This window comes from Pristiophorus japonicus, chromosome 13 (genome assembly GCF_044704955.1).
Source record: "Pristiophorus japonicus isolate sPriJap1 chromosome 13, sPriJap1.hap1, whole genome shotgun sequence".
Classification (NCBI taxonomy): Eukaryota; Metazoa; Chordata; class Chondrichthyes; family Pristiophoridae; genus Pristiophorus; species Pristiophorus japonicus.
The window spans coordinates 62,612,933-62,631,341 of record NC_091989.1 but is presented as its reverse complement, the minus strand read 5'-3'; the positions used below and the strand labels follow the sequence as shown (position 1 = coordinate 62,631,341).

At 49.6% G+C, this 18,409-nt stretch overlaps 1 protein-coding gene across 1 annotated transcript in view; it reads left to right on the top strand.

Annotated features, from left to right (window-relative positions):
- The window catches only part of LOC139278019 (serine/threonine-protein kinase 33-like), a 179,198-nt gene that overhangs the window by 118,791 nt on the left and 41,998 nt on the right, over positions 1-18,409 (top strand). The window lies entirely within an intron of this gene.

Here is an 18,409-nt window from a genome sequence, read left to right as displayed (position 1 = left end):
CCTACAGAACCAATACCCACTGTCCAGAGCGGAGGACCTATTTGCCACGTTGGCTGGAGAAAAACTTTTCTCGAAACTAGATCTCACATCTGTGTATATGACGCAAGAACTGACCGAAGAGTCTAAGCTACTCACCACCATCAACACACATCGAGGCCTTTTTATGTACAATCTATGCCCATTCGGCATCAGGTCGGCAGCTGCTATATTCCAGCGCAACATGGAGAGTCTGCTCAAGTCCATCCCGGGGACGGTTGTGTTTCAAGATGACATACTCATCACGGACAGGGACACCGACTCCCATCTCCGCAATTTGGAGGGAGTACTAAGTTGATTGGATCGGGTAGGCCTAAGAGTTAAGAAATCCAAGTGCCTGTTTCTCGCGCCCGAGGTTGAATTTTTGGGCAGAAAGATTGCCGCTGATGGAATCCGCCCAACAGAATCCAAAACCAAAGCAATTTGTCTGGCACCCAGGTCCCAGAATGTCTCAGAACTGTGTGCCTTTCTCGGACTACTCAATTACTTTGGGAACTTTATGCAGAACTTGAGCACGCTGCTGGAGCCTCTCCACGTGCTACCCAGAAAGGGGTGCAATTGGTTTTGGGGGGAATACCAAGAACGCGCCTTCAATAAGGCACGCAACCTTCTATGTTCCAACAGTGTTTTAGCTTTTTTTGACCCAGGTAAAAAACTAGTTCTTACATGTGATGCGTCAGCGTACGGGGTCGGGTGTGTTTTATAGCATGTCAATGATGCGGGTAAATTACAACCCATTGCTTATACCTCCAGGTCACTTTCGCGGGCGGAGCGCGGGTACGGTATGGTTGAGAAGGAGGCGCTCACGTGCGTGTACGGTGTCAAAAAGATACACCAATACCTTTTCGGGGCCAAGTTCGCATTAGAAACCAACCACAAACCCCTCACATCCCTACTATCCGAGTGCAAGGCAATAAACGCCAAACGCTACGCCTCGGCGCACATTCAGCGGTGGGCACTCATGCTGGCATTATACGACTAAACAATAAGGCACAGACAACTGTGCCGACGCACTTAGCAGGCTACCCCTGGCGACCACGGAAGGGTCCGACGAACAGGACTGTGAGATGGTCATGGCAATCAATGCCTTTGAATCCACAGGTTCACCCATGATGGCTCGCCAAATCAGAGCCTGGACGACCAGCAACCCCACGTTATCCTTAGTCAAAAGATGTGTTTTAACCGGTGATTGGGCAGAGGCTCGCGATGCCTGTCCCGAGGAGATCAAACCTTTCCATAGGCGCATGCATGAACTATCACTACAGGCAGACTGCCTGATGTGGGGCAGCCAAGTAGTTATGCCCTTGCGAGGCAGAGAGGCGTTTGTCCGGGAGCTCCACCGCGAGCACCCGGGGATCGTCCTTATGAAGGCCATAGCCAGATCCCACGTCTGGTGGCCTGGCATTGACGCGGACTTGGAGCTCTGCGTCCGGCGGTGCACCATTTGTGCCCAACTCAGTAATGTCCCCAGGGAGGCCCCCCTAAGCCACTGGCCCTGGCCCACCAAACCATGGTTGCAGGTGCATGTAGATTGTGCGGGCCTATTCATGGGCAAAATGTTCCTCGTAGTCGTCGATGCATTTCAAAGTGGATCGAGTGCACCATTTTAAACTCGAGCACCACCTCCACCACTGTGGAGAGCCTTAGAACCATGTTTGCAACGCACGGAATTCCTGACATATTGGTCAGTGATAATGGTCCGTGCTTCATCAGCGCAGAATTTCAAGATTTTATAGTTGACCACGGCATAAATCACGTTAAGACAGCACCGTTCAAGCCGGCCTCCAATGGCCAGGCGGAGCGAGCAGTGCAAATCGCTAAACAAGGCATGCTAAAAATCCAAGGTCCCACGCTGCAGAGCCGCCTGTCGCGACTGCTGCTGGCATACAGATCTCGTCCACATTCGCTGACTGGGGTTCCGCCCGCGCAACTATTGATGAAATGGACCTTAAAGACGAGGCTCTTGTTAATCCTCCCAGACATGCATGAAATTGTTGAGGCAAAGCGCCGGAAGCTAACTGAGTACCACAACCGAAATTCGAGGGGGAGGTGGAATGAGATAGGGGACAAAGTGTTTGTGCTAAACTATGGCAGGGGTCCCAAATGGCTTGCAGGGACAGTAACAGGCAAGGAAGGAAACAGGTTACTGGTTGTACAAATGCTCAATTGCCAAACCTTTTGGAGGCATGTAGACCAAGTAAAAAGTAGATTCACCAACAACATTGCAGAACCAGAGGCAATGTGGAACTCACACCACACCTGGTGGACAGACAGAGGGAACAACCTGAGGAAAGGGCAGTCTCAACAGACAGCCCAGGTGAGATACCAGCAATCATACTGAATGAAACAGACAGCCCAGGCGAGATACCAGCAATCACACCGAAAGAAAAAAAAGACACCAAGGCAAACAACTGAACCACAACTAAGACACTCCACATGAGAGCGTAGACCACCTGAGAGACTGAATCTATAAAGACAATAAGACCTTGGGAGAGGGTGATGTCATGTATCTCACACTACTGTATATAACTGTATCTTACCATGTTATACATGACTGTAACTAGATATGACCTGTAACCACAAGCATACTTTACCACCAGGGGTGCACTTGCAGGAGACACTGCATACCTGTTCCACACAGGTATATAAAGGCAGGTTTCAGGCAAGTGTGGCACTCGAGAGCTGTGAACTAAAGGTGCAGGTCCAGAGTGACGTTGACTTCAGCATATGCCTCGTGTAAGTCTGTACTGCAGCAACAGGACTTTACACTGTCCTGGTTCGCTTCCCTAAGCTGACCTTCCGTGAGTACCAGAGCTAACACATGGGTGGGGGTTCGCATGACTCTGCCGGTCATGAGCTCGTACGGGGAGTACCCCGTGCTCTTTGATTGGCTGGCCCGGATCCCCATGAGGACCAGTGGTAGGACCTCTACCCACCCTTTGGGTGAGTCCCCTGTCTCTGCGCAGTCTTTCTTTGATGGTACGGTTTAAACACTCCACAGGCCCGGATGACTGTGGGTTATGGGCGACATGCCATTTTCCTTTGATGCCGAGTACCTTCAGGCTCTCCTGCATCACCTGCCCGGTGAAGTGACTCCCTTAGTTGGACTCCACATATTGTGGTCGTCCCCATCGAGAGAACACTTCTCTGACCAGGATCCTAGCTGTTCCCAGGCAGTGGCTGTTCGGCATGGGAAGGCTTCCACCCATTTGGTGAATATATCCACTAATACTAGGCAGTACTTGTAACCTCCCTGGGCAGTAGGTAGGGGCCCGATGTAATTGATCTGGATCGACTGCCAGGGTCCCTCTACCCTCCTGATATGTCCCATAGATACCTTCCTTTTCTGGAGGTCGGGGTTGTTGGCCGCGCACACCAGGCAGCTAGCACAGAACTCGCGGCCGTCTTCCCTGAGTCCTGGCCATCACCCTGCCTGTTCCACTCATTGCCAAGGGGTCTCAGATCCGGGGTCTCCTGCTCCTGGACCCTCGTGGGCCAGCTGGGGGAATTCTCTCCAGTGTTGTTGTGATACTACCCATTGCTCCCCCCTGAACAGCATGCCTTCTTTAATGGCAATTGCTGTGGTGCCATACGGGCCGTCTATCCTTTCCCCTTTAGCTAGCCTTTCAGGACAGTTTTGAGGACGGGGTCTTGGGTCTGAACCGTTTTTAGGTCCGGGGGCAAAGCTATCCCTGCCTTTCCTGCTGTCCCCATACTGCCCCTGACTGCTGCGATGGGGCCTGGGTTGTATGGATCCCAGAGCTTGCCCGTGCAGGCCCCTTGCTTGGCCAACATGTCAGCCTGCTGGTTTCCCTCGCTACGGGGTTCTGTGGTGGAATATGCCTTCACCGTATGTATGTAGATATTCCCTTCCTCCCCTACAGCTTTCATGATCTTTTCCAGTAGGGGCTTAATTGCCAGGGGTCTCCCGTCTGCGGATGTGTATCTGCGGCGGGACCAGATAGCCAGTTACTCCGTACACGAATTGCATGTGAACATACTGTCCGAGTAAATCATGTATGGGGTAGGGAATTCTTCGGGGTATGTGACTCCATACACCACTGCAGACAGTTCAGCGTGCTGGGCGCTCATAGTACTGGGGAGTTTAATCGCCAGGGCAATGCCTGTCTCAGGGTCATAAACTCCGCAGCCTGTGAGTCGTTCACCTGAAGATACCGTGCTTGAACCGTCCACATAGATCTCTCGGCCTGTGGGGTGTAACCCAGCCCGAAAGCCTATGTCAATTTCCCATACCCCTTCTATGGAACATCGGTGGGCTGTCCCCACTGGCTGCTACCACCAGGAAAAACTCTTTACCTCCATCTATGGCCCCTAGAGCTGGCGCAGTCTGCAGGTCTCTCTTGAGTTGGATAAATGCTGCCTCGCAACCTTTGTCTCATTCCCACTACACTCCCTTGAGTAGGAGTCGGAGCAGAGGGGCTGCTGTGACTGCATAATCTTCAATGAAGTCTCTGCAGTACCCGGTTAGCGATAGAAAAGATTTTACTCCGGTAACTGTGTTGGGGGTGGGTAACTTCTGCACTGATTCCCTTCTAGCTTTGTCAATGGCTCTCTCCCCAACACGCACAGCCAGTTCCAGGAATTTTACTTCCTTCAGGCCGATCTGTGCCTTCTTGGGGTTTACTTTAAATCCTTCTTCTTTCAGCAGCTCCAGCAGTTCAGCCAGCAATGGGCCATGCTCCTCCCCCTCATCATAGAAACATAGAAAATAGGTGCAGGAGTAGGCCATTCGGCCTTTCGAGCCTGCACCACCATTCAATAAGATCATGGCTGATCATTTCCTCAGTACCCCTTTCCTGCTTTCTCTCCATACCCCTTGATCCCCTTAGCCATAAGGGCCATATCTAACTCCTTCTTGAATATATCCAATGAACTGACATCAACAACTCTCTGCGGAAGAGAATTCCACAGGTTAACAACTCTCTGAGTGAAGAAGTTTCTCCTCATCTCAGTCCTAAATGGCCTACCCCTTATCCTAAGACTATGTCCCCTGGTTCTGGACTTCCGCAACATCGGGAACATTCTTCCCGCATCTAACCTGTCCAGTCCTGTCAGAATCCTATACGCTTCTATGAGATCCCCTCTCATCCTTCTAAACTCCAGTGAATAAAGGCCCAGTTGATCCAGTCTCTCCTCATATGACAGTCCAGCCATCCCTGGAATTAGTCTGGTGAACCTTCGCTGCACTCCCTCAATAACAAGAATGTCCTTCCTCAGATCAGGAGACCAAAACTGAACTTAATATTCCAGGTGAGTCCTCACTAAGGCCCTGTACAACTGCAGTAAGACCTCACTGCTCCTATGCGCTCTGCGGCACTCCACTAGTCACTGCCTGCCATTCTGAAAAGGACCCGTTTATCCCGACTCTCTGCTTCCTGTCTGCCAACCAGTTCTCTATCCACGCCAGTACATTACCCCCAATACCATACGCTTTGACTTTGCACACCAATCTCTTGTGCGGGACCTTGTCAAAAGTCTTTTGAAAGTCCAAATACACCACATCCACTGGTTCTCCCTTGTCCACTCTGCTAGTTACATCCTCAAAAAATTCCAGAAGATTCGTCAAGCATGATTTTCCTTTCATAAATCCATGCTGACTTGGACCGATCCAGTCACTGCTTTCCAAATGCACTACTATTTCATCCTTAATGATTGATTCCAACATTTTTCCCACTACTGATGTCAGGCTAACCGGTCTATAATTACCCGTTTTCTCTCTCCCTCATTTTTTAAAGAGTGGTGTTACATGAGCTAGTCTCCAGTCCATAGGAAGTGATCCAGAGTCGATAGACTGTTGGAAAATGATCACTAATGCATCCACTATTTCTATGGCCACGTCCTTAAGTAATCTGGGATGCAGACTATCAGGCCCGGGGATTTATCAGCCTTCAATCCCATCAATTTCCCGAACACATTTTCAAGCCTAATAAGGATTTCCTTCAGTTGCTCCTTCTCACTAGACCCACTCTCCCCTAGTACATTCGGAAGGTTATTCGTGTCTTCCTCCGTGAAGACAGAACCGAAGTATTTGTTCAATTGGCCTGCCATTTCTTTGTTCCCCATTATAAATTCACCTGAATCTGACTGCAAGGGACCGGCATTTGTCTTCACTAATCTTTTTCTCTTCACATATTTATAGAAGCTTTTGCAGTCAGTTTTTATGTTCCCTGCAAGCTTCCTCTTGTACTCTATTTTCCCCTTCTTAATTTTCCCCCTTAGTCCTCCTCTGTTGAATTCTAAATTTCTCCCAGTCCTCAGGTTTGTTACTTTCTCTAGCCAATTTATATGCCTCTTCCTTGGCTTTAACACTATCCTTAATATCCCTTGTTAGCCACGGTTGAGCCAGCTTCCCCGTTTTATTTTTACTCCAGACAGGATTGTACAATTGCTGAAGTTCATCCATGTGATCTTTAACTACCTGCCATTGCTTCTCTACCGTCAATCCTTTGCCAGTATATTCTAACCAATTCACGCCTCATACCGTCGAATTTATCCTTTCCTTAAGTTCAGGACCCTAGTTTCCGAATTAACTGTGTCACTCTCCATCTTAATAAAGAATTCTACCATATTATGGTCACTCTTCCCCAAGGGGCCTCGCACAACAAGATTGCTAATTAGTCCCTTCTCATTACACATCACCCAGTTTAGGATGGCCAACTCTCTAGTTGGTTCCTCGACATATTGGTCGAGAAAACCATCCCTAATACACTCCAGGAAATCCTCCTCCACCCAATTACTACCAGTTTGGTCAGCTCAATCAATATGTAGATTAAAGTCGCCAATGATAACTGCTGTACCTTTTTAGCACACATCCCTTATTTCTTGTTTGATGCTGACCCCAACCTCACTACTACTGTTTGGTGGTCTGTACACAACTCTCACTAGCGTTTTCTGCCCTTTGGTATTCTGCAGCTCCACCCATACCGATTTCACATCATCCAGGCTAATGTCCCTCCTTACTATTGCATTAATTTCCTCTTTAACCAGCAACGCTACCCCACCTCCTTTTCCTCTCTGCCTATCCTTCCTAAATGTTGAATACCCCTGGATGTTGAGTTCCCAGCCTTGGTCTCCCTGGAGCCATGTCTCCGTGATGCCAATTACATCATATCCGTTAACTGCTGTCTGCACAGTTAATTCGTCCACCTTATTCCGAATACTCCTCGCATTGAGGCACAGAGCCTTCAGGCTTGTCTTTTTAACACACTTTGCTCCCTTAGAATTTTGCTGTAATATGGCCCTTTTTGTTTTTTGCCTTGGGTTTATCTGCCCTCCACTTTTACTATTCTCCTTTCTATCTTTTGCTTCTGCCTCCATTTTATTTCCCTCTGTCTCCCTGCATAGGTTCCCATCCCCTGCCATGTTGGTTTAACTCCTCCCCAACAGCACTAGCAAACACTTCCCCTAGGACATTGGTTCCGGTCCTGCCCAGTTGCAGACTGTCCGGTTTGTACTGGTCCCACCTCCCCCAGAACCGGTTCCAATGTCCTAGGAATTTGAATCCCTCCCTTTTTCATCAATCCTCAAGCCACGTATTCATCTGAGCTATCCTGCGTTTCCTACTCTGACTAGCACGTGGCACTGGTAGCAATCCTGAGATTACTACTTTTGAGGTCCTACTTTTTAATTTAGCTCCTAGCTCCCTAAATTCATCTCGTAGGACCTCATCCCATTTTTTTACCTATATTGTTGGTACCTATGTGCACACGACAACTGGCTGTTCACCCTCCCTTTTCAGAATATCCTGCACCCGCTCCGAGACATCCTTGACCCTTGCACCAGGAAGGCAACATACCATCCTGGAGTCTTGGTTGCGGCCGCAGAAACGCCTGTCTATTCCCCTTACAATCGAATCCCCTATCACTATCGCTCTCCCACTCTCTTTCCTGCCCTTGTGCAGCAGAGTCACCTACAGTGCCATGAACTTGGCTGCTGCTACCCTCCCCTGATGAGTCATCCCCCTCAACAGTACCCAAAGCGGTGTATCTGTTTTGCAGGGGGATGACCGCAGGGGACCCCTGCACTACCTTCCTTCCACTGCTCTTCCTGTTGGTCACCCATTTACTATCTGGCTGTGTACCCTTTACCTGCGGTGAGACCAACTCGCTAAACGTGCTATTTATGTCATTCTCAGCATCGTGCATGCTCCAGAGTGAATCTACCCGCAGCTCAGCCTTTTGTAGTCCTCCGACGTCCCCGGACTCCCCGCTGCTCGCACTCCCGCCTCACGAACTGCTGGGCCTTTTGTAGGCCTCTGACGTCCCCGGACTCCTTGCTGCTCGTATTCCTGCCTCATGAACTGCTGGGCCTTTTGTAGGCCTCTGACGTCCCCGGACTCCCCGCTGCTCGCACTCCCGCCTCACGAACTGCTGGGCCTTTTGTAGGCCTCTGACGTCCCCGGACTCCTCGCTGCTCGTATTCCTGCCTCATGAACTGCTGGGCCTTTTGTAGGCCTCCAGCTGCTCATCGGTGAACAGGAGCAGGTCATCCATATACTGTACTAATTGCTGGAATCTGCTAAATTCTTTAAACAGTTGGCCATACACTGATGGAAAATACTAGGGCTGTTGTGGAAGCCCTGAGGGAGACAGTTCCAAGTGTATTGTTGTCCTTTAAAGGTAAAAGCAAACTTGTACTGATCTTCCCTTCTTAACGGTATGGACCAGAACTCGTTGGAAATATCCAGCACCGTGAAGGTGGTTGCGGAGGCTGGGATACTTCCAATGAGGTTGGCGACAGCAGCAACAGTGGGTGCACAGGCGGGGATGTTACGGTTGAGTACTCGATAGTCCACCATGGCTCTCCAGGAGTTGTCCGGTTTCTTAACCGGCCACAATGGAGAGTTCACATGGGTAGCTATTGGTCTCAATACCCACTGTTTAACCAAAGAACCCAAGGCTGTTTCTATGTCTGCCTCCGCCTCCCTGGGGATGTTGTACTGTTTCTGTGGTCGGGTCATGGGGTCCCTGTTGTGTATCTGTAAAGCATGCACTCCCATGTTCCGCCACCAGGGAGCTCATCTCCTGAAGTCCCAAGGGATCCCAGCATCCCTTGGGAGCACTGTATATAAGCCGGCCCCTAAGGACTGTTACTCACTCTGGAGTGCCTTATTAAAGACTAAGGTCACTGTTACTTTAACCTCCTTGTGTGCAGCCTCATCTGTGTTCGGAACACAATAACTGGCGACGAGGATATGAATCCAACGCAAAGATGCAGCAAACTGTGGGCATCCTGGGGAAGTTCTCGGAGGGTGAGGAGTGGGAAGCCTATATCGAACGGCTAGACCAGTACTTTGTAGCCAACCAGCTGGACGGAGAAGGAAGCGCTGCAAAAAGGAGAGTGGTCCTCTTCACAGTCTGCGGGGCACCGACCTACAGCCTCATGAAGAATCTTCTGGCTCCGGTGAAACCCACTGATAAGTCATATGAGGAGCTGTGTACACTGGTTCGGGAGCATCTTAACCCGAGGAAGAGCATGCTGATGGCAAGGTATCGGTTCCACACGTACTAGCGATCTGAAGGTCAGGAAGTGGCGAGCTATGTCGCCGAGCTAAGGCGACTTGCAGGACAATGTGAGTTTGATGGCTACCTGGAACAAATGCTCAGAGACTTTTTTGTACTGGGCATTGCCACGAGACCATCCTACGAAAACTTTTGACTGTAGAGACACCGACCCTCAGTAAGGCCATTGCGATAGCACAGGCGTTTATGTCCACCAGTGATAACACCAAACAAATCTCTCTGCACATAAGTGCTGGCAATGTTCATAAATTAACTGGAACTGTGTTTGCGAGCAGAAATGTACAGGGCAGAACCCACGAGTCTGCAACTGCCAGCAGGCCTCAGGTGACCCAGATGACTCAGAGTTCCCAACATAAGATGAATGCAAGGCAATTCACACCTTGTTGACGTTGTGGAGGCTTGCATTCAGCCTATTCATGCCGCTTCAAAGGGTATGTTTACAAGAGCTGTGGAACAATGGGGCACCTCCAACGAGCTTGCAAACAAGCTGCAAGTTCTGCAAAACCTGCTAACCACCATGTGGCAGAGGAAGATCGGTCCATGGTGGATCAAAGCAATTTCGAGCCTCAGAGAGAGGAGGCAGATGCTGAAGTACACAGGGTGCACACATTTTCAACGAAATGTCCATCGATAATGCTAAACGTAAAATTGAATGGCTTACCCGTAGCCATGGAACTGGACACTGGCACTAGCCAATCCATCATGAGTAAAAAGATGTTTGAGAGACTGTGGTGTAACAAGGCATTCAGACCAGCCCTGAGCCCCATCCACACGAAACTGAGAACGTACACCAAAGAGCTTATCACTGTCCTGGGCAGTGCCATGGTCAAGGTCACCTACGAGGGCACAGTGCACGAACTGCCACTCTGGATTGTCCCGGGCGATGGCCCCACACTGCTTGGAAGGAGCTGGCTGGGCAAAATCCACTGGAACTGGGATGACATCCGAGCGCTATCACATGTCGATGAGGCCTCATGTACCCAGGTTCTTAATAAATTTCCTTCCCTTTTTGAGCCAGGCATTGGAAACTTTTCCGGGGCAAAGGTGCAGATCCACCTGGTCCCAGAGGCACGACCCACTCACCACAAGTCGCGAGCGGTACCTCACATGATAAGGGAGAGAGTGGAAATCGAGCTGGACAGGCTGCAACGTGAGGGCATCATCTCCCCAGTGGAATTCAGCGAGTGGGCCAGCCCGATTGTTCCAGTACTCAAAAATGATGGCACGGTCAGGATTTGTGGTGATTATAAAGTAACTTTTAATCGTTTCTCGCTACAGGACCAACACCCGCTACCTAAGGCAGACGACCTATTTGCGATGCTGGCAGGAGGCAAGATGTTCACCAAGTTCACCCTGACTTCGGCCTACATGATGCAGGAGCTGGAGGAGTTTTCGAAGGACCTCACCTGCATCAACACGCACAAGGAACTGTTCATCGACAACAGATGCCCGTTTGGAATTCGGTCGGCTGCAGCGATCTTGCAGAGAAACATGGAGAGCCTACTCAAGTCGGTACCACACACGGTGGTCTTTCAGGACGACATATTGGTCACGGGTCAGGACACCGCCGAGCACCTACAAAAGCTGGAGGAGGTCCTCCAGCGACTGGATCGCGTAGGGCTGCAGCTGAAGAGGTCGAAATGCGTCTTCATGACAACAGAAGTGGAGTTTTTGGGGAGAAAGATCGCGGCGGACCGTATTCGGCCCATAGACGCCAAGACAGAGGCTATCAGGAACGCGCCCAGGCCACAAAATATCACGGAGCTGCGGTCGTTCCTGGGACTCCTCAACTATTTTGGTAACTTGCTACCGGGGTTAAGCATCCTTTTAGAACCCCTACTTATGTTATTGCGCAAAGGTCAGAACTGGGCATGGGGAAAAAAAAACAAGTAATTGCCTTTGAGAAAGCCAGAAACATTTTATGCTCCAACAAGCTGCTTGTATTATATAACCCCTGTAAAAGACTTGTGCTAGCATGTGACGCGTCGTCGTACGGAGTCGGGTGTGTATTACAAGCTAACGTTGCGGGGAAGTTGAAACCTGTCGCCTATGCTTCCAGGAGCTTGTCTAAGGCTGAGAGGGCCTACAGCATGATTGAGAAAGAGGCATTAGCATGTGTGTTCGGGGTAAAGAAAATGCATCTGTACCTGTTTGGCCTCAAATTTGAGCTGGAAACCGATCACAAGCCTCTCACATCCTTGTTCGCTGAAAACAAGTGGATAAATACTAATGCCTCAGCCCGCATACAAAGGTGGGCACTCGCGCTATCAGCATATAACTATACCATCCTCCACAGACCAGGCACCGAGAACTGTGCGGATGCTCTCAGTCGGCTACCATTGCCCACCACGGGGGTAGAAATGGCGCAGACTGCAAAGTTGTTGATGGCGGCACAGCCCGCAGACTTGTTGATGGTCATGGAAGCGTTTGAAAATGACAAATCACCTGTCATGGTCCGCAAGATTAAGACTTGGACCAGCCAAGATCCTCTGCTGTCCCTAGTAAAAAACTGTGTACTGCATGGGAGCTGGGCCAGCATCCCCATTGAAATGCAAGAGCCAATCAAGCCGTTCCAGCAGCGAAAGGACGAGCTCTCCATTCAGGCAGACTGCCTGTTGTGGGGTAACCACGTAGTGCTACCAAAAAAGGGCAGGGGGATGTTCATCTCGGATCTCCACAGCATACACCCGGGTATAGTAATGATGAAAGCGATAGCCAGATCCCACGTGTGGTGGCCCGGTATCGACTCTGACTTAGAGTCCTGTGTACAGCAATGCAGCGTATGTGCTCAGTTGAGCAACGCGCCCAGAGAGGCAGCACTAAGTTTGTGGTCCTGACCCTCCAGACCATGGTTGAGGATCTATGTCGACAATGCGGGCCTGATTCTCGGTTAAATGTTCCTGGTGGTGGTGGATGCTTTTTCAAAATGGATTGAATGTGAAATAATGTCGGGAAGCACCGCCACCGCCACCATTGAAAGCCTGAGGGCCATGTTTGCCACCCACGGCCTGCCTGACATACTGGTCAGTGACAACGTGCCATGTTTCACCAGTGCCGAATTTAAAGAATTCATGACCCGCAATGGGATCAAACATGTCATCTCGGCACCGTTTAAACCAGCGTCCAATGGGCAGGCAGAGCGGGCAGTACAAACCATCAAACAGAGCCTTAAATGAGTCACAGAAGGCTCACTCCAAACCCGCCTGTCCCGAGTACTGCTCAGTTACCGCACGACACCCCACTCATGCACAGAGGTGCCCCCGGCTAAGCTACTCATGAAAAGGACATTTAAAACCAGACTCTTGCTGGTTCACCCCAACCTGCATGATCAGGTAGAGAGCAGGCGGCAGCAACAAAATGTAAACGATGGTCGCGCCACTGTGTCACAGGAAATTGATCTGAATAACCCTGTGTATGTGCTAGACTATGGACATGGTCCTAAGGGGATCGCGGGCACGGTGATAGCGCTAAAGAAGGGAATAGGGTGTTTGTAGTCAAACTAGACAATGGACAAATTTGCAGAAAGCACCTGGACCAAACGAGGCTGCGGTTCACAGACTGCCCTGAACAACCCACAGCAGACACCACCTTTTTCGAGCCCACAACACACACCCAAAGGATCAACGACACCACGCCGGACCAGGAACTCGAACACATCACGCCCAACAGCCCAGCAAGGCCAGGCTTACCTAGCAGCCCTGCAAGACCAACAACACGGCATCCCAGCGAGGGCACAACCAACACACCAGAACAGACATTTGTACCGAGGCGGTCCACCAGGGAAACAAAGGCTCCCGACCGCCTCACACTTTGACTTTGGGGGGGGAGGGGGGGTAGTGATGTTGTGTATCTGTAAAGCATGCACTCCCATGTTCTGCCACCAGGAGCTCATACCCTGAAACATATAGAAACATAGAAAATAGGTGCAGGAGCAGGCCATTCAGCCCTTCTAGCCTGCACCGCCATTCAACGAGTTCATGGCTGAACATGAAACTTCAGTACCCACTTCCTGCTTTCACGCCATACCCCTTGATCCCCCGAGTACTAAGGACTTCATCTAACTCCCTTTTGAATATATTTAGTGAATTGGCCTCAACTACTTCCTGTGGTAGAGAATTCCACAGGTTCACCACTCTCTGGGTGAAGAAGTTTCTCCTTATCTCGGTCCTAAATGGCTTACCCCTTATCCTTAGACTGTGACCCCTGGTTCTGGACTTCCCCAACATTGGGAACATTCTTCCTGCATCCAACCTGTCCAAACCCGTCAGAATTTTAAACGTTTCTATGAGGTCCCCTCTCACTCTTCTGAACTCCAGTGAATACAAGCCCAGTTGATTCAGTCTTTCTTGATAGGTCAGTCCCACCATCCCGGGAATCAGTCTGGTGAATCTTCGCTGCACTCCCTCAACAGCAAGTATGTCCTTCCTCAAGTTAGGAGACCAAAACTGTACACAATACTCCAGGTGTGGCCTCACCAAGGCCCTGTACAACTGTAGCAACACCTCCCTGCCCCTGTACTCAAATCCCCTCGCTATGAAGGCCAACATGCCATTTGCTTTCTTAACCGCCTGCTGTACCTGCATGCCAACCTTCAATGACTGATGTACCATGACACCCAGGTCTCGTTGCACCTTCCCTTTTCCTAATCTCACATTTATCCACATTATACTTCATCTGCCACGCATTTGCCCACTCACCTAACCTATCCAAGTCACTCTGTAGCCTCATAGCATCCTCCTCGCAGCTCACACTGCCACCCAACTTAGTGTCATCCGCAAATTTGGAGATACTACATTTAATCCATTCGTCTAAATCATTAATGTATAATGTAAACAGCTGGGGCCCCAGCACAGAACCCTGCGGTACCCCACTAGTCACTGCCTGCCATTCCGAAAAGTACCCATTTACTCCTACTCTTTGCTTCCTGTCTGACAACCAGTTCTCAATCCACGTCAGCACACTACCCCCAATCCCATGTGCTTCAACTTTGCACATTAATCTCCTGTGTGGGACCTTGTCGAAAGCCTTCTGAAAGTCCAAATATACCACATCAACTGGTACTCCTTTGTCCACTTTATTGGAAACATCCTCAAAAAATTCCAGAAGATTTGTCAAGCATGATCTCCCTTTTACAAATCCATGCTGACTTGGACCTATCATGTCACCATTTTCCAAATCCCAGCATCCCTTGGGAGCACTGTATATAAGCCGGCCCCTATGGCCTGTTACTCACTCTGGAGTGTCTTATTAAAGACTGAGGTCATTGTTACTTTAACTTCTCTATGTGCAGCCTTATCTGTGTTAGGAACACAATAGGCCCCATCTATACTAACCTCGAGCCCATTTATTCTCCCGCAGCTGTGTTTGTGAGTGGCAAAAGATGCAAGCTTTTTCCTCACATATTCTTGATATTCTATCGCGCTGTACTGACCAGTGATGCAAGGTCGTAACCCTCCTTTGGTTTCATGGTGCACACCGTCCCTTTTCCCTGTTTTCCCGGGATAACCATCACCTCACTCTCCTGTTCCATACAGACTGACCCCCAAAGACAGTGCTTTCTTAAATCCACCAGGATCCCGTGGCCTAGGATGAAGTCAGCCCCCAGGATCCCTCTTCCTTCCTGCTCCCAGTTCATCAGGACACAAGTCCATTTACTGTGGAGTGTACCTAAATGAATGGAGAGCGGAACGGAGAATGAGCCAGTCTGTTCAGTGCCTGTGAAACCCACCAAGCTGTACGGGACCCCGTTAGACAGAGGTGAGGCGGCGGGGTTAGCTGCATAGACAAGGGTGCTTGAGGCACCGGTGTCCAGCAGGTAAGTCCCTTTCACCTTTTCCACTTCCATCTGTACAGTCGGTCTCCCCCACGCATCATACTCGAGGGCACACAGGTGGACAGGCTGCGCATGTCCTAGTCACGCTTTTAGTTGGGAGGGGGCAGATGGGATATCGGTACCGGTGGTGGTGGCTACCTTCCCAGGGCCATCTAACATGGCTCGGAGCACAATTAAAAAGGTCTCAAACGAATGGGGGGGGACTGGCTTATCTGTCTCGGTCTTTTGGGCAGGGGATTCTTTCCTGCGCTATTCTTCCAAGGATTTTTACAATCCTTTCTCCAGTGCCCACTCTTTCCGCACCCAAAGCAGGTACATTTTGTATCGGAGGAGTTGCCCCCCTCGTGGCGCCATTCCCTCTTGTCTTGGTTAGGTCAGATTTCGTGAACCCTTCCCTTTTGTGGGTGCTCTTCTCTCCCTCTGCCGTTTCTGTAAGCTAGGGTCAGTTGCCTAAGCACTCCCTGTTCTGTGGCTTGGGGATCTCTGGGGTCGAACCAGGCCTCAGCCTTGGTTCTTATTCTGGGTAAACTGTTAGCTACTAGGCTTCGGAGCCAGTGTGCTAATTCATCCAGGTTTAAGTGATCTCTGTCTATGTCCCCACTACAGGCCACAGTCTGTCTGCGAAAGCCTGTGGGGTTTCTCCTGTGAGCTGCATAGTTTTCTCTATTCTAGAGAAGGGACTCCCATCATTGCAGCCCATAACTTCTAAAATGTCTTTCTGGACGGCAGCAAGTGTTTTCTGTCCTCTTTTGCTCTCAGTAGAGAGGCACTGGTACAGTTTGCTGTCTAGGGATAGGAGAAGCATCTTTGCCATTTCTGCATCATCGCACCCATTAATATCCTCTGCCTGTTCCACTTCCACAAAGTGAACCGAGGGGTCTCCCTTTGGAGTTAGCTTCCCCAGGTGGCTTATCATAGCCCTAAGCTGGTGGGGAGTGTGGGGGACCACAAACTGACTTTCCAGGGGCCCTGGACCCCCGTTAAGGGTGGGCGGGCCAAACTTCTGTTGCCGGACCGGGCACATTGGCTCTGGTTCTGGCTCTCTCTGTTCTGGCTCGCCTCCCTCTCTTCCCTGCGGCCAAGCCGAGCTGAAACTCTGTCCGCCCCGCAGCTGATTTGCCCCTCCTGCTGCTGCACCGGTGTAGTCACCGGTGCCACAGGTGGTGGCCAGGTAGTGTCTTCCTTCTCTTCCAGGTTTACCTGGGGCGTACCCGGGCTTATTAGGCATACCATGCCTTTTGCCTTGGACAGAGCAAGGTTTAAACTTTTGATTTGTTGCTGGCAGGGACCGTGGTCTCCCGATTCAAACCCATTAGTGCTAGCTACTTTATACGCTGCTTGCACATCTTTTAATCTTTCCTGGAGCTCTTTTACTTGTAGGGTGAGGCGAGTGCTTTCCTCCCTCAGTGACTCTTCATACTTTTGGCCTCGGTAACCTGATATTGAAAATAGTCCTGACTGTTTTTAAACCCTCCCATTATTTGGGTCCTTTCCAGTTTTAGCTTATGGAGTTCTCCCGATAATCTTCCTTCTGACATAACCCTTTCCTGGTAGCGCTCTGCACTTTCCCATAACTCTGCCTGTAATGTTTCATTCATTCTGTCTAGCAGCAGGACCTGTCGCTGTAGATAGACCAACCAAATTGCTTTCTCTACTGCTTCTTTGTGATCTTTACTTGCTGTCCACTGGGCTGCAGTATCAGCCGGACGCTCAGCACGCAATAGACTAAGCACCCATTCCTTAGTTACATTCACTTTCTTATACACATAGGAGGAAATCCTCTCTTCCATTTTGGTTCTTTACCCCAAACCAGCACTCTCTGCATCACACCCCGTGTACCAGAGTCCTGCCGCGGTCGCCATTTTGTAAGGGTGATGGGGTGTGTTTGTTGTCTCTGTGAGGGGGTCAGGTTCCCTTCTAACCAACTTGAGCGGTTTTGAATCACTCCCCCTCCCTTGGGTTTTGGACTCTGGATTTATTTGGGGGGTGTGACAAAAGAGCAGAGGACATGGTTTGATGTAAAGAACTTCAGTTTTATTACAGTCAAAGTAATACAGGCCTACTACTCTAGTAAGAAAATACAAGGCCAAACTTACAATCACTCTAATAAAGAACAATAGAAGGAAAGGTACAAGGTCAAACTTATAATCACTCTAATAAAGTACCATGCACTACACATTCAAAGGGGGTTGCAGTAAAATTATACCTCCCACCTCCAAATACCTAATTCTAGCTAGGTTAGACTCCAGGGCAGGGACTTATGCTTACCAATCCTTTTGATAGTTAATGGTAGATGGTGATGTTCTTCCTTCCTTCAGGACTTCAAGACTTCGAGGCTGGAGAAGCTGGTTTTACAACTGTCATGTTGGTTTCTCTCCTTGTCTTGATGAGGTAGTAGCGACCACCTCTCTCCCCCACACTCCTCTCTTTGTCTTCTTGTCTCTCTCGTCTAACCTCTGTTGAAAACAGGGGCAGTTATACGATTTCAGTGTTCTAATCTTGCCACCAAATCTCTTCACAATCCTTTGTATAATTTTGGCGGGCTTGGTTCTTCTTTGTAATATTTTGTCGGATTCGTTAAAGTTGATATGTCTTGGGTGGGTTGATCTTTGAAAAACTGTTTCCTGATGGAAAAATTAGTTTGGTAATTGCAATGTCCTTTTGTGTGTAGTCTTTTGCATACAGGCTGGATTGGGCCTCTTTGTGATGTATATGCTGAAAATGGTTTGTCCAGACCCATGTTGATGGGAAGCTATCTCTGGGTGATACTGTGATGGTAATGTCTCTTGTGGAGGAAGATTTCCAAATACTCATTCTTCTAGACAGGTTACCTCAGTCCTCACAACCAGACAGTACCAATAATCAAGTGGGCTTCCTTTGTTCCCTAGGTCCGCCCACAGGCTTGAATTTGTCTTGTAAAAGTTAATCATTCTATTAAAGTTCATAGTTTCTGCGTTAAGCACTTTAGAGTTCTAAACTTTTCGGTAGATAGTCGCAA